At 42.9% G+C, this 18,596-nt stretch overlaps 1 long non-coding RNA gene and 1 pseudogene across 2 annotated transcripts; both read left to right on the top strand.

The window, feature by feature from the left end:
* Nucleotides 1–480: 480 nt before the first annotated feature.
* On the top strand, nt 481–7,905 carry LOC118353844 (uncharacterized). Of its 2 annotated transcripts, XR_004813302.2 has the most exons (5): nt 481–1,228; nt 2,302–2,482; nt 6,509–6,612; nt 7,155–7,316; nt 7,570–7,905. It is a non-coding gene; the product is annotated as an uncharacterized LOC118353844 (long non-coding RNA). The 2 variants fall into 2 exon arrangements; XR_007409605.1 differs by lacking the exons at nt 481–1,228; nt 2,302–2,482 and adding an exon at nt 5,784–6,347.
* Nucleotides 7,906–13,911: 6,006 nt separating this feature from the next.
* Nucleotides 13,912–17,340, top strand: LOC125754320 (elongation factor 1-alpha 1-like; annotated as a pseudogene).
* Nucleotides 17,341–18,596: the final 1,256 nt, after the last annotated feature.

Below are 18,596 nucleotides of genomic sequence, written 5' to 3'. Positions count from 1 at the left end.
CCATCAGGCCAGCCCTCCCACCCACTGCTTCCCGGGCACCCCTCCTCTCGGGGTTCCTAGGCTCCCTTCCCTCCAGCCCCTGCCTCCTCTTCCTTCTCCTCCCACCTGGTTCAGAGGCTCTGTGATGCTCAGCTCAGGCCAGTCCTCAGTGCTCACCTCTCCCTTGGGTGATACCAGCGTCTGGGGCTTCCCTTTCACATTTCAGTGGAGGGCTCCACGGTGGAATCTCCCTCCCCACCCCTCCTGGAGCCTGGCATCCCGGCTGCCCTCTGGGAACCAGGAACCGGCCACCTCAGACCCCAGGGGCTCACTGACTCCTGACACCTGCCTCACTCAGGGAGGCCCCAACTCTACCTGCCCTGGGGCTCCACACATCCTGTGTCTCCTCCTCCAGGATGGTCTCTGCCTTCTTCCCTCTGCAGGCTGCTCCTGGTGTTGCATCGGGAGTCCAGGGAAGGACATGCAAATCAAAGCCTTGGTGCCATAGCACCACACGCTCATTAGGACGGCTTCTATGTGTTTCACGTAGTCTCAGGGAAAGTCACAAGTGTCTGGAGGAAGTGGAGAGATTGGAACCCCGTGCAGGGGTGGAGGGTGTACTGGGGGGAAGTTCCTCAGAAAGTAGAGAATGTCTGTGTGACCCAGCAGTCCCGGGGCTCGGGGCGCCGGCGGGAGGAAGGGAAGCAGGGACCTGGCAGCCTGTGTGCTCATCCACACCAGGGCCGTGCACAGTCGCCGGGACAGTCACAGCCTCCTGAAATGTGGAAGATGGAAGCTGAACCATCAGGGCCAGCGCCAGGCACCCAGCAAGGACTCCACCGGCCAGTCGGGCGTCGAGGATGGAGGAAAGAGCCCCATGGCCAGGAAGGCGGGTACCCCAGGAACTAGAATCTGCAATGAACTGAGCTCTCCCCTTGAGGCTCCAGGAAGCGGGGGTGACCCCGCAGACGCCCCCTGGCGGCCCCCTGGTGACCCTGCGTCAGGCCTCTGGCCTCTAGAACTGACCTGTTGCTGTGGCTCCAGTTTGAGCTCACCTGTTGTGGCAGATGAGGAGCTCAGACCCCTGTATCTGACACTGTTCTCAGTGACTCCCAACCTTCTGGAGACGGATCCTGTCTGGCCTCATCCCCTGACATTTCATCCCAGACCTCTGAGCACCAGTGCCCGAAGCCCAGCCTGGCCACATTCTGGATGCATGGGCTTCACGTCTGAGGCTCTGCAGTGGCAGGTGAGTTTTTGGCAGCGCCCAGCCCCAGCTGCTCATGTCACACTTGTATCTCTGACATTGCAAACCCTGCTCCTAAGAGTCAATGTGACAGTTTTTCCATCTGCCCCGTGGCTCTGGTGTTAATCAGATGGAAGCTTACCTTGACTTTTATTTGTTTATATTCACACCAAGATGTGCTTTTCCCATATCTCATGGTATAACTGTGTTTCGGAATATGCAGAACACTCGTTGGTTTCAAAAGCTACCCCCCCGCCCCTGAAGTGGTGCGTTCGGGAATGATCCACCTCCTTCATCCCCTTCACCGAGTGCTCCCACACAATGCAGGTGACTATGTTTGTCAGATTCTGGTTTTCAGGATGAACAGTGATCCCTGGAAAGATAAGTCAGCAGACATGTCATGTTTCACTCCTTTCTTAGAAGAAAGTTAGCCCATTAATGTGAGTACTGTGCACCGTGCTTTCTACCCTTCCAGATTCCTACTGCTCCTGTAAGAAGCTCCCATACTCTCGGTGCTGGGAACAGTGTGCACTCATGCCCCTGTGGTTCTCTGGATGACTCAGACACAGTCCTGGGGGCTGCATGAAGGTGTCAGCAGGACTGTGTTTCTCACAGCAGCTACAGGGCAAATCGGTTGTCCTGCTTTCTTGGTGTCTACAGGGGGCCCGCCTTCCTCAGCTCCGTTTTCAACTACATGAATGGCAGGCAGGCCTGCGTCCTTCTGAAGCCACATCTCATGGACTCCCGTCTCCATCCACACATGTCTTTCTCTGACCCTTAGTCTTCTGTCTCCCTCTTCTAGTTTTGTGAATCCATTTGGCTTCCTGCATAATTTCAAGGTTCTGATTTACCACATCTGTGTTTTTTCTGCAGCTGAGTAAATGACTCCAAGACTGCAGAGATGGGGACATGGGATCTGAGGTGGGCATGGGTGGGCGAGATCCAGCCCACCACACTGTGCATCCTAGAGGCTATGGCACATCAGTTCATATAAATCCTCTTCACTACATCCATGGCTGCTAGCCCCAGTTGCCCCAGATACCCCCAGAATCTCCTTTCCTTTTTTTTTTTCACAGATAGAGTTTGGTGACAGACAATGCACAGAGGAGGCTCTGTCTCTGCCCCTAAACGTCTTCACCAGATTTCTGAGAGCATTTGCTGGGCTGGACGGAGTCTCACTGGTCATGTGACTCAGTAGATTTTGTGCAGTCAGCATCATCACCTTTCTGGACTCTGCCAGCCAGTATAGGGAAGAGGGTGAGTCTCTGCACAGGCCTTCTGGCCATGTTTGTGGTCAATGTTCAGAAATGCTCAATTTGATGTCTGAGCATGCAGATTTCACTGGACACTCTTATGATGAATTCAGAGAGCATCTGTTTTTATGATTACACATCATGTACATAGACTGGATACACTTCAGGTTAACATCTCAGTTTGCTTCAGATTTTGGTGTTGGTAACAGTTTGTGACATGATTCACACACCATGTAATTCACTCATTTTATTTTATTTTTTAAGATTTTATTTATTTTTCATGAGAGACACAGAGAGACAGAGACATAGGCAGAGAGAGAAGCAAGCTCTCCATGGTGACCCTGATGTGGGACTTGATCCCAGGATTCCAGAATCAAGACCTGAGCCAAGAGAAAAAAAAAAAAGACCTGAGCCAAGGACAGACGCTCAACCACTGAGCCACCCAGGTGTCCCACAATTCAATTACTATTTTTTTATTTAAGTTTGATTTGCCAACATATAGTATAACACCCAGTGCTCATCCCATCAAGTGCCCTCCTCAGTGCTTGTCACCCAGTTACCCCATCCCCCACCCGCCTCCCCTTCCACTACCCTTTGTTTGTTTCCCAAAGTTAGGAGTCCCTCACATTTTGTCACCCTCTCTAAGTTTTCCCATTCACTTTCCCTCCTTTATACAATGGAATATTACTCAGTCATTCGAAAGGACGAATACCCCCCATTTGCTTTGATGTGGATGGAACTGGAGGGTATTATGCTGAGTGAAGTAAGTCAATTGGAGAAGGACAATCATCATATGGTTTCACTCATACAGGGAATTCACCCCTTTTAAAGTGTGCAATTCAGTGTGGATTTTTGGGCTATTTCACAGAGTTGAACAAGTACACCACTGTCAATTTTGGAACACTTTCATCACCCCCCAAAAAACTCCATGCCCCCTAGCAATCACTCCTGTCTCCCCAGCCCCAGTCAACAATATTTCTCTCCATAAATTTTTCTATTCTTGCATTTCATTTAAGTGTGAACCATACACCATGTGTCTTTTGTGATTGGCTTCTCTCACTCAGTATGTGAAGTATCACTTGAAACATAATGTCTTATGTTTTACCCGCCTTGTAGCATGAATCAGTACTTTATTCCTTTTTGTTGTCAAATAATATTCCACAGTCTGGATAGACCACATTTTATTTATCCATTCCTGTCTTGTGTCCATTATCTTTTTTTTTAAATTTTTATTTATTTATGATAGTCACAGAGAGAGAGAGAGGCAGAGACACAGGCAGAGGGAGAAGCAGGCTCCATGCACCGGGAGCCCGACGTGGGATTCAATCCCAGGTCTCCAGGATCGCGCCCTGGGCCAAAGGCAGGCGCCAAACCACTGTGCCACCCAGGGATCCTTTGTGTCCATTATCTTAAGAGACAATATGTTTTGTCCATTTTTTTTCATTTTTAACTTACTGTATTTGGGAAATTAACACTTTTATGCAATTGCCACTTTTATATAATGTATATGTATGTAGATGCACAAATGAATATATATAAGATATTGTGATTTGCATCATACAATATTATATATGTAGTATATATATTCTTTCTCTCTTTGCCTTGTTTTTCAAATTGGCTTATGAGTATTTTTTTTTTTTGCCTGCAAAAGTTTTTCTTTTCCTTTATTTAAAAAATGATTTTATTTATTTAAGAGAGAGAGAGAGAGGGATAAGCAGACTCCTCGCTGAGCAAGGAGACTGATGTGAAACTCGATCCCAGGACTCCAGGATCATGACCTGAGCCGAAGGCACACACCCAACTGACTGAGCCCCCCAGGTGCCCATTTTCCTTTTTTTTTTTTTTAAATAAAAGAAACTCAAATTTATTCAAAGGTTTGCTTCATGGTTTAGAGCCTTTCCTCCTTCTCATTATGAAGAAGTTCTTCAATATTTTGTTCTAGTACTTACTTGATTTCATTTTATATACTTACACCTTTTAATTATTTGCTGTACACAATATGGAAGAGCAATCCAATTCAGTTTTCAGCAAACTATTTATTTTTTTATTTTTCACAAATATCGATAGCACCTTTATTCATAATAGCTCCATTCTTTTTTTTTTTTTTTTAAAGATTTTATTTATTTATTCATGATAGTCACAGAGAGAGAGAGAGAGAGGCAGAGACACAGGCAGAGGGAGAAGCAGGCTCCATGCACCGGGAGCCCGATGTGGGATTCGATCCCGGGTCTCCAGGATCGCGCCCTGGGCCAAAGGCAGGCGCCAAACCGCTGCGCCACCCAGGGATTCCCCTCATAATAGCTCCAAACAGGAAACAGCTCCATAGAACAGATACACAAATTGCAAAAAATTCATACAATGGAAACCTATGCAGCAATGGGAAAAATTAACTTCGATTATGAATAACAACATGGATGAGTCTCATAGGTGTTACGTTGAGGGAAAAGAAACCAAATGCAGAAAGGTACACATTGTGTGGTGCCATTTACATGAAGCTCTAGCATAGATGACTGAAATCAGATGTGTGGTTGTCGGTGTTAGGACTGTGTGTGTGGAAGGGAGCTACTGAACGGAGAATGGAATGAAGGAACTCTCTGGGTGAAGGAAACATTTACTAGCTTTATTTTGATGCTATATACATGTGTATACATACGTACAAAACCTCCTTGAATATACACTTGAGATGTACACATTTCCTTTATGCAAATTACACCTCAATGCCGTGCTGTAAAAACAAGTTGCATTGCTTTATAGTTTATCAAGTACATTCTAACACAACACTGTTTTTCAAATATTCCTAAGCATTATAAGTCATTCTTTAAACAAACAAGCAAAAAAACCAATTAGGGGAGCAAAAGACACCACCAACCTAGTTGTCAGAGTTATTGAAACGACTGCAAAGGATCACCTGTGTACCATTTATTTTTTTAAATTCACCTTCCCCCTGATGATTTGTGATGCCACTTTCTCAATGCACTTTCTTTTTAAAAAAATTTTTTTTATTGGAGTTCAATTTGCCAACATATAGCATAACACCCAGTGCTCCTCCCACCAAGTGCTCCCCCCATTGCCCATCACCCAGTCACCCCAAGCCCCCGCCCACTTCCCCTTCCACACTACCCCTTGTTCATTTCCCAGAGTTAGGTGTCTCTCATGTTTTGTCACCCTCACTGATATTTTCACTCATTTTCTCTCCTTTCCCTTTATTCCCTTTCACTAATTTTTATATTCCCCAAATGAATGAGACCATATAATGTTTGTCCTTTTCCTATAGACTTATTTCAGTCAGCATAATACCCTCCAGGTCCCTCCACGTCAAAGCAAATAGTGGGTATTTGTCGTTTCTAGTGGCTGAGTAATATTCCATTGTATACATAAACCACATCTTCTTTATCCATTCATCTTGCGATGGACACTGAGGCTCCTTCCACAGTTTGGCTATTGTGGACATTGCTGCTATAAACATCGGGGTTCAGGTGTCCTGGCATTTCACTACATCTGTGTCTTTGGGGTAAATCCCCAGCAGAATGCACTAACTTTCTATAAGTAGTTGGATTCATCTCTTAGCTTGGTTGTTCTATTCATGTGCTTGCACTGGATGATTTTGTTAAAAAGTGTTTCTATTGTGTTGTAATATATGATTGATCTAGTCCTCCTTCACCTCTTTTATTTTTAAGTGTATTATTTAGCTACTACTATGATAAGTCTGCATAACAAATTTTACCAACACAGTGGCATAATGCAGTGACTACAGATTCTTACTCACCACTGTCAGTTGATTGGTGTTCAGCTATTCTAGGTTGTGCTTGACTGGGCTTGACTCCAGATCCACTCTGCACGTCATTCATCCTCTCTGGGTCATTGAGCTGGTGAGCATATGATCTCCTCATTGTGACAATGGCAGAAGCATAAGAAGGCATGCCCATCCATGCATGCACATTGCAAATTATTGTCTGCACAGCTGAGGAAAGTGTGAGGCAGCACCACCACTCTGACCCTAACCATGCTTCTCTGTCTCGTTGAACTTCAGAAAGAAGAGGAACAGCCCCAATATCTGGGATGAAGTCCCTCTCTGCATGCCCAGGCCTTTATCTCTGGACTCAGGAGCCCTCAGGAACCTCTGCACCACAGCAGGTAGGTCATAATTTGTCCAGAATCCAGGGTACTCAGGCTTCAAATACACAAGGACTCAAGGTCAAAGTCCAAACATGGAAATTCTCTGTGTCTGTGTGTGGGGAGGAGCAGGCATCTCACAGAGGACTCTCTTTCCAGGCTGTGCCTTGGCAGGAGGGTCCAAGCAAATCAGATGCATTCTTTCTCCAGACTTTCCAGTCTCAGCCTGTTGGATTAATACAAGATTGTCTTCTGGTTCTATTAGTTTCTATTGCTGCTGAAACAAATGATCATCAATATGGCAACCCAGAGTAACAAACATCTATCATCTCACAGTTCTGGAGGGTGGAAGTCCAGGAGGTTGGCAGCCCCCTTGATCTGGGTCTCATAGGACTGTAATCTGGGTTTTGGACATTTGGACTCTTCTCTGGAAGTTTTAGGAAGAATCTGTTTAGGCTCATTGAGGGTATTGGGTGTTGGTGAATTAAGCTCCTTGTGATCATTGTACTAAGGTCCCCATTTCCTTGACGTCCATTAACTGGGAGTCATTCTTGCTTCTACAGGCTGCTTGCACTCCCTGGCTTGTGGACTACTTCATCTTCAAAGCCAGTGATGGTGGAATGAGTCCTTCTCACTCCTTGAATTTCTCTGCTGATTCTCTTCTCCTCCAGACAGAAGAATTTCCTACTTTTAGGGGCTCATGCAATCATATTGGGCCCACCCAGGTAAGCCAGGATAATGCCCCGATTTTAAAGTTTGTGACCTTAATGGCATCCTTAAAATCCCTTTTGCCATGTGATGTAACAGATTCACAGATTCTGGGGGACTGGGGCGTGGACATATTCTGGAAGCTGCTCCACCTAGTGGAGTAGCAGGGTTTGGGGAGGGGGAACAGCAGCTCTGGGAAGATAGACATTCCTCTAGGACACCTGCGATTGTGCAGGATCCCTTGAAATTCCACCTCTGATTCTCCTCCAGGAGTACTTCACAAACCCACATTCTGGACTCGGCCAGGCTCCATGTCTACCTGTGATGAGTACCTAGCATCTCTAGGGCCCTTGCGGGGGGCGGGGGCCGGCGCTGATAAAGGGGATGAAGAGGGTGTTCCTGTGCCTTGGAATGGACAAATCCCAATGGAAACTAGGGAGTGCCAAGCTCTGTACTCAAGTCTGTGACAGCTTAATTTGGTTTTGTTGTTAATTTCCATATGAATATTGGCTATGTGTTATTCTCTTTCTGTGTGAGGTTTGAGCTCTTAAGAGAGAGAGTTGTGTATTATTTCTTTTTTTAAAAAAGATTTTATTTATTTATTTATTTATTTATTTATTTATTTATTTAGAAGAGAGTGCACAGTAGGGGGTGGGGCAGAAGGAGAGAGAAAGAGAATCTCACACAGACTCCCCACTGAGCACAGCATGACCTCATGACCCTAAGATCATGACCTGAGCTGAAATCAAGAGTCTGACACTCAACTGACTGAGCCACTCAAGCATGCCAAGAGAGTTGTGTATTATTTCTCAAAGCGTGTAAAGGGGCTGTTAAGAAGTTTATAATTGGAGGAGGGGCAAGATGGTGGAAGAGTAGAGATCCTCAACTCAACTAGCTCCACAAACTTACCTAGATAACTTACCTAGAAAACATCCTAAACACCTATAAATTCAACCTGAGATGTAAAGAGAGGATGACTGGAATACTACAGAGAGAAATTTTTTTGCTTCTAACAAGGTAGGAAGGTGGAAAAAAAAAAGAAAAAAGAATAAAATGGGGTAGGAGAACTGCAACTAGCAGAGCTAAAGCAGAGGGGCTAGCACCTCCAGGGGAGGAAAGCCCAGCCCTGGCGAACCAGGAACTCAAAAAATCCACACTGGAGTTTTCCCTGACGGAAGAGTGCTTAGCAGGGAAATTGATCAGAATCATAGGAGGAGCAGTGAAGGTTCAAGATTCCTGGAGTCACTATACGAGGAGGGTTGCCCAGGGGAAAGCTCACTGCAAACCATGGCCCAATATCTGTAAAGGTCTGGAGTGCTGCAGCCCTTGGGGCATTTGGGAGAAGACAGGTGGGTCAGCTCCAGAGCTGCCTTTACCCTAGAACCTGGCAACAGACGGAGGTGGTTGTGCCCCATTCCCTTTAGGAGAGGTGGTGCCTGGGAGCACAGGTCCAGTGGTACAGGGCCCAGATCCCAGGGTGCCCAAGTGGACAAAGTCAGAGATCCTCCATTCCCTCTGGGACTGACGGGAGCGGGTGGGGCACTCTCCATCCATTGGGTGCCCCACAAGCTGTGCAGATCAGTGTACCCATGCCTGCCCCCAGGAGCATCTAGGCCAGTGTGGACAGGGAGACTGTGTTTAGTTACTTCCGGGGAGCTGGACTACAGAGAGGGAAATCTGGCCGCCACCATTGTTTTTCCTCTTTGTTTCACCTTGTGCCTGGAAGAGGCGGGGCCTCTAGGGAACAAAGGCTTCACAGGATGAACAGCTCACACTGAGCTGGGCACCTGGCAAGGGGCGGGTCATCTCACCCAGGAGCAGACACCTAAGAATCAGCACAGCAGACCCTTCCCCCAGAAGAACTGCTGGAAGAACAACGGAAGACCAAGTTTATTGACCAAACAGCCCTGGAAAAATCCAGGACTGAGGGAAAATAATATATAGAACTAGAGGGTCTTTTTCTTTTCTTTTCTTTTCTTTTCTTTTCTTTTCTTTTCTTTTCTTTTCTTTTCTTTTCTTTTCTTTTTATTGGAGTTCAATTTGCCAACATACAGCATAATACCCAGTGCTCATCCCATCAAGTGCCCCCCTCAGTGCCTGTCACCCAGTCACCCCGACCCCCCGCCCACCTCCCTTTCCACCACCCCCTGTTCATTTCCCAGAGTCTTTTTCTGTTATGACTCATTTGTTTATCAGACTAAAAACTTCCAATATTTTCTCTTTCTCACCTTAACTACAATATTTTACCAGCTCTCCATTTTTAAGTTTTTTCCTTTTTGACTTTCATATTTCTACAATTATATGTCTTAGATATATTTTTCACTTCTGACTTCCCTTCAATGTATTCAATTTAGTTTTGGTTGATATATAAGATATAGGTATTTGTTTTGGTTTTTTTCTGCCTCGTTTTGTTTTACAATGGTGGAAGGTAGTATCTTCTAAAACATGACCAACATACACCCAGAACTAGGTGGAACACCGTGTTGGTTCATTCTGTGAGATTATATTCTTTTTTCCTTCCCACTCTGCCCCCCACTTTTAACTTGTTTTGTTTTTGTGGTCAATCTTGGGGGCTTTATATAAGTATTGCTGGTTTATATAAATTTGGGATTGAGCATCATCTAACATACAGAACAAAGTACACTCAGAACCAAGAGGATCACCCACTAGGACCCCTCAGGGAGGGGGACCCCTCAGGGAGACTACATTCTCTCTCCACTACAACTTTGTAACCACCACCATCCATCTTCCCCTTTTTTCTCTTCTCTTTATCCTTTTTTTTTATAAATTTATTTTTTATTGGTGTTCAATTTGCCAACATACTGAATAACACCCAGTGCTCATCCCATCAAGTGCCCCCCTCAGTGCCTGTCACCCATTCACCCCCACCCCCACCCTCCTCCCCTTCCATCACCCCTAGTTCGTTTCCCAGAGTTAGGAGTCTTTATGTTCTGTCCTCTTTTCTTTAACTTTTCTTTCTTTTTTCTTCTTTCTTTTTGGTTTTTGGATTTTTATTTTTAATACTTCGTTTTAAAATTAGTTTTTCACTTTAGGGGTCCTTTTGTTTTATTTCATTCTGTTCTTGTTTTCTTTTATTTTCTAGTCTCTGGCCTCTTCAGAATCACTAGGATGTATTTTACTTAGGTTGTGGTTGATATTTTTGACTCAGTCCACTCATACAGTCACTTTGCACTGGACTAAATGACTAGAAGGAAGAATTCACCACAAAGGAAGAACTGGAAACATACTCTCTGCCACAGAGTTACAGAATTTAGATTTATGTACGATGTCAGAAATTTAATTCAGAAGTACAATTATAAAGTTACTGGTGGTTCTGGATAAAAGCGTAAAGGATTCTAGAGACTTCGTTACTGCAAAATCGAGATAAAATTAGGCCAAAACTAAAAATAGTTTAACTGAGATGCAATCCAAACTGGATATTCCGACTGCTAGAGTTAATGAGGTGGAAGAGAGACTGAGTGACATAGAAGACAAGGTAATGGTAATGAAGGAAGCTGAGAAAAAAAGAGAAAAACAAGTAAGAGGCCATGAGGAAAGGCTTAGTGAAATAAACCATAGGTTTAGAAGGATGAATACACGTCTAATTGGGGTCCAGAAGAGATTGAAAGAGAGAGAGACAGAGACAGAGACACAGAGAGACACAGAGAGACACACACACACAGAGAACCACAAAGTGTATTTGAACAAATCATAGCTGAGAACTTCCCAAATCTGGGGAAGGAAACAGGCATTCAGATCCAATAAATGGTTTTATTGTTTTTCCCCCAAAAAACAATAAAACCATTTAACACCTCGACATTTAATAGTGAAACTTGCAAATTTCAAAGATAAAGAGAAAATTCTTTAAGTAGTGCAAGACAAGAGATTCTTAACTAATATGGGGGGAAATATCAGATTAACAGGAGACCTCTTACTCCTTACTCTGGGAAACTAACAAGGGGTGGTGGAAAGGGAGGTGGGCGGGGGGTGGGGGTGACTGGGTGATGGGCACTGAGGGGAGCACTTGATGGGATGAGCACTGGGTGTTATGCTATACGTTGGCAAATTGAACTCCAATAAAAAATAAATTAATTAAAAAAAAAAACCAGGAGACCTCTTCACAGAGACCTGGCAGGCCAGAAAGGGCTGGCATGATACATTCAGGGTACTAAATGAGAAAAACATGCAGCCAAGAATGCTTTATCCAGCAGGGCTGTCATTCGGAATAGAAGGAGAGATAAAGAGATTCCAGGATAGAGAGAAACTGAAAGAATATTTGACTACCCAACCAGCTCTGCAATAGATATTAAGGGGAACCTTGTGAAAGAAAGAGGGAGCCCAAAGAAACAATACACAAAAACAGGGACTGTATAGGTAATACGATGACTAAAATCATCGTATGATTAGTATGAATACTAAATTCATATCTTTCAATAGTTACTATGAACACAAATGGGCTAAATGATCCCATCAAGAGATGAAGGGTATTTGACTGAATATAAAAGAAAAACCCATCTCTATCTTGCCTACAAGAGACTCATTTTAGACCTTAGGACACCTCCAGCCTGAAAATGAAGGGTTGAAAAACCATTTACAAACAATTACCATTCAAATGGTCCTCAAAAGAAAGCAGGGTAGCAATCCTCATATCAGATAAATTAAAGTTTATCCCAAAGACTGTAGTAAGAGATGAAAAGGGACACTATATCATACTTAAAGGATCTATCCAACAAGAAGACCTAACAATCATGAATATTTATAGCCCTATTGTGGGAGCTGCCAAAGTATATCAATCAATTAATAACCAAAGTAAAGACATACTTAGATAATAATACACTAATGGTAGGAGACTTCAACATGGCACTTTCTGCAAATGACAGATATTCTAAGCACAACATCACCAAAGAAACAAGAGCCTTAAATGATACACTGGACCAGATAGGTTTCACAGATATATACTGAACATTCCATCTGAACGCAACTGAATACACATTCTTCTCAAGTGCACATGGAACTTTCTCCAGAATAGACTACATACTGGGTCACAAATCAGGTCTCAACTGATACCAAAAGATTGCGATTGTATCTTCCATATTTTCAGACCACAATGCTTTGAAACTAGAGCTCAATCATAAGAAGAAATTTGGAAGAAACTCAAACACATGGAGGTTAAAGAGCATCTATTTGAAAGATAAATGGATCAACCAAGAAATTAGAGAAGAATTAAAAAGATTCATGGAGGGGATCCTTGGATGGCGCAGCGGTTTAGCGCCTGCCTTTGGTCCAGGGTGTGATCCTGGAGTCCCAGGATCAAGTCCCGTGTGGGGCTCCCTTCATGGAGTCTGCTTCTCCCTCTGCCTGTGTCTCTGCCTCTCTCTCTCTCATAAATAAATAAAATCTTAAAAAAAAGATTCATGAAAACTAATGAAAATGAAGATACAACCGTTCAAAATCGTTGGGATATGGCAAAAGTGGTCCTGAGAAGGAAATACATCACAATACAAGCCTCCCTCAAAAAATTGGAAAAAACTCAACTACACAAGCTAATCTCGCACCTAAAGGAATTGGAGAAAGAACAGCAAGTAAAGCCTACACCAAGCAGAAGAGAGATAATAAAAATTAGAGCAGAATTCAATGAAATAGAGATAAGAGGAACTGTAGAACAGTTTAACAAAACCAGGAATTGGTTCTTTGAAAGAATTAATAAGATAGATAAACCACTAGCCAGCCTTAGTTTTTTAAAGATTTTTATTTATTTATTCATGAGAGTACAGAGTACAGAGAGAGAGAGAGAGAGAGAGAGAGAAAGAGATTGGCAGAGACACAGGCAGAGGGAGAAGCAGGCTCCACGCAGGGAACCTGATGCAGGACTCAATCCCAGGTCTCCAGGATCAGGCCCTGGGCTGAAGGCAGCGTTAAACTGCTGAGCCACTTGGGCTGCCCCACTAGCCAGCCTTATTAAAAAGAAAAGACTCAAATTAATAATATAATGAGTGAAAGAGGAGAGATCACAACCAATACCAAGGAAATGCAAACGATTTTAAAATACCCACTATTTCCTTTGACGTGGAAATACCCCCTAGAGGGTATTGTGCTGAGTGAAATAAGTCAATCAGAAAAGGACAAACATTATATGGTCTCATTTATTTGGGGAATATAAAAATTAGTGAAAGGGAATAAAGGGAAAGGAGAGAAAATGAGTGAAAATATCAGCGAGTGTGACAAAACATGAGAGACACCTAGCTCTGGGAAATGAACAAGGAAGGGGTAGTGGAAGGGGAAGTGGGCAGGGGGTGGGGTGACTGGGTGATGGGCACTGAGGGGGGCACTTGGCGGGATGAGCACTGGGTGTTATGCTATATGTTGGCAAATTTAGTTCCAATTTAAAAAATTTTAAAAATCTTAATCTGAAAAAATATATTATGTTTTTAATATAAGTTAAGAGCAGCAATATGCCAACAAGTTAGGCAATCTGGAAGAAATGGATGCATTTCTGGAAAGCCACAAATTACCAAAACTGAAACAGGAAGAAATAGAAAGCCTGAACAGGCCAATAACCACGGAGGAAATTGAAGCAATCATCAAAAACCTCCCAAGGCACAAAAGTCCAGGGCCAGATGGCTTCTCAAGGGAACTCTATCAAACGTTTAAAGAAGAAACAATACCCTTTTTTTGCAGTGGGTTTGCCGCCAGAACACAGGTGTCATGAAAACCACCACTAAACCTACACCAAAATGGGAAAGACTCACATCAACATCATCGTCATTGGACACATAGATTCGGGCAAGTCTACCACTACTGGCCATCTGATCTACAAATGTGGTGGAATCGACAAAAGAACTATCAAAAAATTTGAGGAGGCTGTTGAGATGGGAAAAGACCCTTTCAAGTATGCCTGGGTCTTGGATAAACTGAAAGCTGAATGTGAACATGGTATCACCATTGATATCTCCCTGTGGAAATTCGAGACCAGCAAGTATTATGTGACCATCTCTGATGCCCCAGGACACAGAGACTTTATCAAAAACATGATTACAGGCACATCTCAGGCTTACTGTGCTGTCCTGATCGTTGTTGCTGGTGTTGGTGAATTTGAAGCAGGTATCTCCAAGAATGTGCAGACCCGTGAGCATGCCCTTCTGGCTTACACACTGGGTGTAAAACAACTAATTGTTGGTGTTAACAAATTGGATTCCACTGAACCACCCTACAGCCAGAAGAGATACAAGGAAATCATTAAGGAAGTCAGCACCTACATTAAGAAAATTGGCTACAACCCCGACACAGTAGTATTTGTGCCAGTTTCTGGTTGGAATGGTGACAACATGCTGGAGCCAAGTGCTAACATGCCTTGGTTCAAGGGATGGAAAGTCACCCGTAAAGATGGGAATGCCACTGGAACCACACTGTTTGAAGCTCTGGATTGCATTCTGCCACCAACTCATCCAACTAATAAGACCTTGCATCTGCCTCTCCAGGACGTCTACAAAATTGGTGGTATTGGTGCTGTCCCAGTGGGTCGAGTGGAGACTGGTGTTCTTAAGCCTGGCATGGTGGTCACCTTTGCTCTGGTCAATGTTACAACTGAAGTAAAGTCTGTTGAAATGCACCATGAAGCTTTGAGTGAGGCTCTTTCTGGGGACAATGTGGGCTTCAATGTCAAGAAGGTATCTGTCAAAGATGTTCGTTGTGACAATGTGGCTGGTGACAGCAAAAATGACGCACCAATGGAAGCAGCTGGCTTCATGGCTCAGGTGATATCCTGAACCATCCAGGCCAGATCAGTGCTGGATATGCATCTGTGCTGGATTGTCACACAGCTCACATTGCTTGCAAGTTTGCTGAGCTGAAGGAGAAGATAGATCATCGTTCTGGAAAAAAGCTGGAAGATGGTCCCAAGTTCTTGAAATCTGGGGATGCTGCCATTGTTGATATGGTTCCTGGCAAACCTATGTGCGTTGAGAGCTTCTCTGACTATCCTCCTCATGGCTGTTTTGCTGTTTGTGACAGGAGACAGACAGTTGCTGTGGGTGTCATCAAGGCAGTGGACAGGAAGGCAGCTGGAGCTGGCAAAGTTACCAAGTCTTCCCAGAAAGCTCAGAAGGCTAAATGAATATTATCCCCAATACCTGCTACCCCAGTCTTAATCGGTGGCGGAAGAATGGTCTCAGAACTGTTTGTGTCAATTGGCCATTTAAGTTTAATAGTAAAAGAGTGGTTAATGATAACAAAGCATCATAAAACCTTCAGAAGGAAAGGAGAATGTTTTGTGGATCATTTGTTTTTTGTGTGTGCATGTGTGGCAGTTTTAAGTTATTAGTTTTTAAAATCAGTACTTTTTAATGGAAATAACTTGACCAAAAATCTGTCACAGAATTTTGAGACCCATTAAAACAAAAGTTTAATGAGAAAAAAAGAAGAAACAATACTTAGTCTACTAAAGCTGTTTTGAAGGATAGAAAGGGAGGGAATACTTCCAAACTCATTTTATGAGTTAAGCATTACCTTGATCCCAAAACCAAACACTCCAACAAAAAGGAGAATTATCAACCAATATCCCTGATGAACACGGATGCAATAATTTTCAACAAGATGCTAGCCAATAGGATCCAGCAGCACATTAAGAAGATTATTCACCATGACTGAGTAGGATTTATCCCTGGGTGGTTCAACGCTCGTAAAATAATCAACGTGATAGATCACATCAACAAGAGAAAAAACAAGAAACATATGATCCTCTCAGTAGATGCAGAGAAAGCACTTGACAAAATACAGAATCCATTCCTGATTAAAACTCTTCGAAGTGTAGGTTTAGAGGGAACATTCCTTAACATCTTAAAGCCATTTATGAAAAACCCACAGCGAATATCATTCTCAATGGGAAAACACTCAGAACCTTCCCCCTAAGATCAGGAATACCACAAGGATGTCCACTCTCACCACTGCTATTCAACATAGTATTAGAAGTCCTAGCCTCAGCAATCAGACAACAAAAAGAAATCAAAGGCATTCAAATTGGCAAAGAAGAAGTCAAACTCTCCCTCTTCACAGATGGCATGATACTACATAGAAAACCCAAAAGACTCCACCCCAAGATTGCTATATCTCATATAGCAATTCGGCAATGTGGCAGGATACAAAATCAATGCCCAGAAATCGGTGGCATTTCTCTACACTAACAATGAGATTGAGGAAAGAGGAGTTAAGGAGTCAATCCCATTTACAATTGCACCCAAAAGCATAAGATAGATCCCTAGGAATAAACCTAACCAAAGAGATAAAGGATCTATACCCTAAAAACTACAGAACACTTCTGAAAGAAAATGAGGAAGATGTAAAGAGATGGAAAAACATTCCATACTCATGGATTGGAACAGTTAATATTGTGAAAATGACAATGCTACCCAGGGCAATTTACACGTTTAATGCAATCCCTATCAAAATACCATGGACTTTCTTCAGAGAGTTGGAACAAATCATCTTAAGATTTGTGTGGAACCACTGCTGGTGGGAATGTGAACTGGTGCAGCCACTCTGGAAAACTGAGTGGAGGTTCCTCAAAGAGTTAAAAATATGCTCAATGAGTTAAAAACTGAGTGGAGGTTCCTCAAAGAGTTAAAAATTGCTCAATGACCCAGCAATTGCTCTGCTGGGGATTTACCCCAAAGATACAGATGTAATGAAACGCTGGAACACCTGCACCCCAATGTTTATAGCAGCAACGTCCACAATAGCCAAACTGTGGAAGGAGCCTCGATGTCCATCGAAAGATGAATGGATAAAGATGTGGTTTATGTATACAATGGAATATTCCTCAGCCATTAGAAACGACAAATACCCACCATTTGCTTCGATGTGGATGGAACTGGAGGGTATTATGCTGAGTGAAATAAGTCAATCGGAGGACAAACATTATATGGTTTCATTCATTTCGGGAATATAAAAAATAGTGAAAGGGAATAAAGGGGAAAGGAGAAAAAATGAGTGGGACATATCAGAAAGGGAGAAAGAACATGAGAGACTCCTAACTCTGGGAAACGAACAAGGGGTGGTGGAAAGGGAGGTGGGGGGGGGGGTGGGGGTGACTGGGTGATGGGCACCGAGGGGGGCACTTGGCGGGATGAGCACTGGGTGTTATGCAAATGGAACTCCAATAAAAAATTTAAACAAAGAAATAACTCAGTTATCTGCTAATTATACCTCAATAAAGCTGGGGGAAAATATAAAAAATAAATGTTTCTCTTAATATAATTAGAGGGGCACCTGGGTGGCTCAGTTGGTGAAAGTGAAGCATCTGCTTTCAGTTCAGGTTATGATCCCAGAGTCCTGGGATCAACAGGAAAAATTTTTTAAAGATTTATTTATTTATTTATGATAGACAGATTGAGAGGGAGAGAGAGAGAGAGGCAGAGACACAGGTAGAGGAAGAAGCAGGCTCCATGTCGGGAACCCGACGCGGGACTCGACAAGGGACTCGATCCCCGGTCTCCAGGATCGTGCACTGGGCCAAAGGCAGGCCCTAAACCGCTGAGCCACCCAGGGATACCTTCAATAGGAAATTTTTAAAAAGATTAAAATGACACTTGTGAAGATCATGTCACTGTATTGTGCTGTGTACAATATTGTACACCTGCAACCAATATAACACTATGTTGACAATTATAAAATGTTTTTTAAAAACCTAAAACATAAAAACATAAAAAATTAAAAATGATCAAAAAATAAATATCCAGAATATTTTTACCCTACAATTACAAAAGGAATAATCCAATACATGTTTTTCACAATATGCTCTATTTTTTCCAAACTAATTTTAATATTTTCCAATAAAAAAATAGAATGGCACTTTAACGCGTGAAAATCCGTTCAGATTTACTTCTACTTAAGTAAATGCAAATTTAAACTAAACTGAAATGTTATTTTTTCTATTTGGCAAAAACAAAGAAGCTTTCCAACTTGCTCTTACAAATTTGAGAATAAACAGAAATGCTCTTATATTGTTGATAGGAATGCAAAATTGGAACATGGTCACATGAAAAGCTGGCGTGTGTCAAAAGCACTGTTGCATTTTAGATAGTAAATTAAAATTTCTAGTCTAATTCTAGTATTTATCAAAATACATAGCCACCCAGACCCTCAAAGTTCTATACCTTTGGGAAATACCAATTTCCTTAAAATAAAAGACTTGCTCTTTTGTGTAAAAAAAAAAATTGGACAATTCACATTTAGGAGAATTATCATTATTTACCAAACAACATGTGGAAATTATGCTTTTGCCTCAGGAAATTCCTGCCAAA

Source organism: Canis lupus, chromosome 1 (assembly GCF_003254725.2).
Source record: "Canis lupus dingo isolate Sandy chromosome 1, ASM325472v2, whole genome shotgun sequence".
In the NCBI taxonomy this organism is placed as follows: domain Eukaryota; kingdom Metazoa; phylum Chordata; class Mammalia; order Carnivora; family Canidae; genus Canis; species Canis lupus.
The sequence above is the reverse complement of the archived record's forward strand: the minus strand, read 5'-3'. Positions and strand labels throughout refer to the sequence as shown.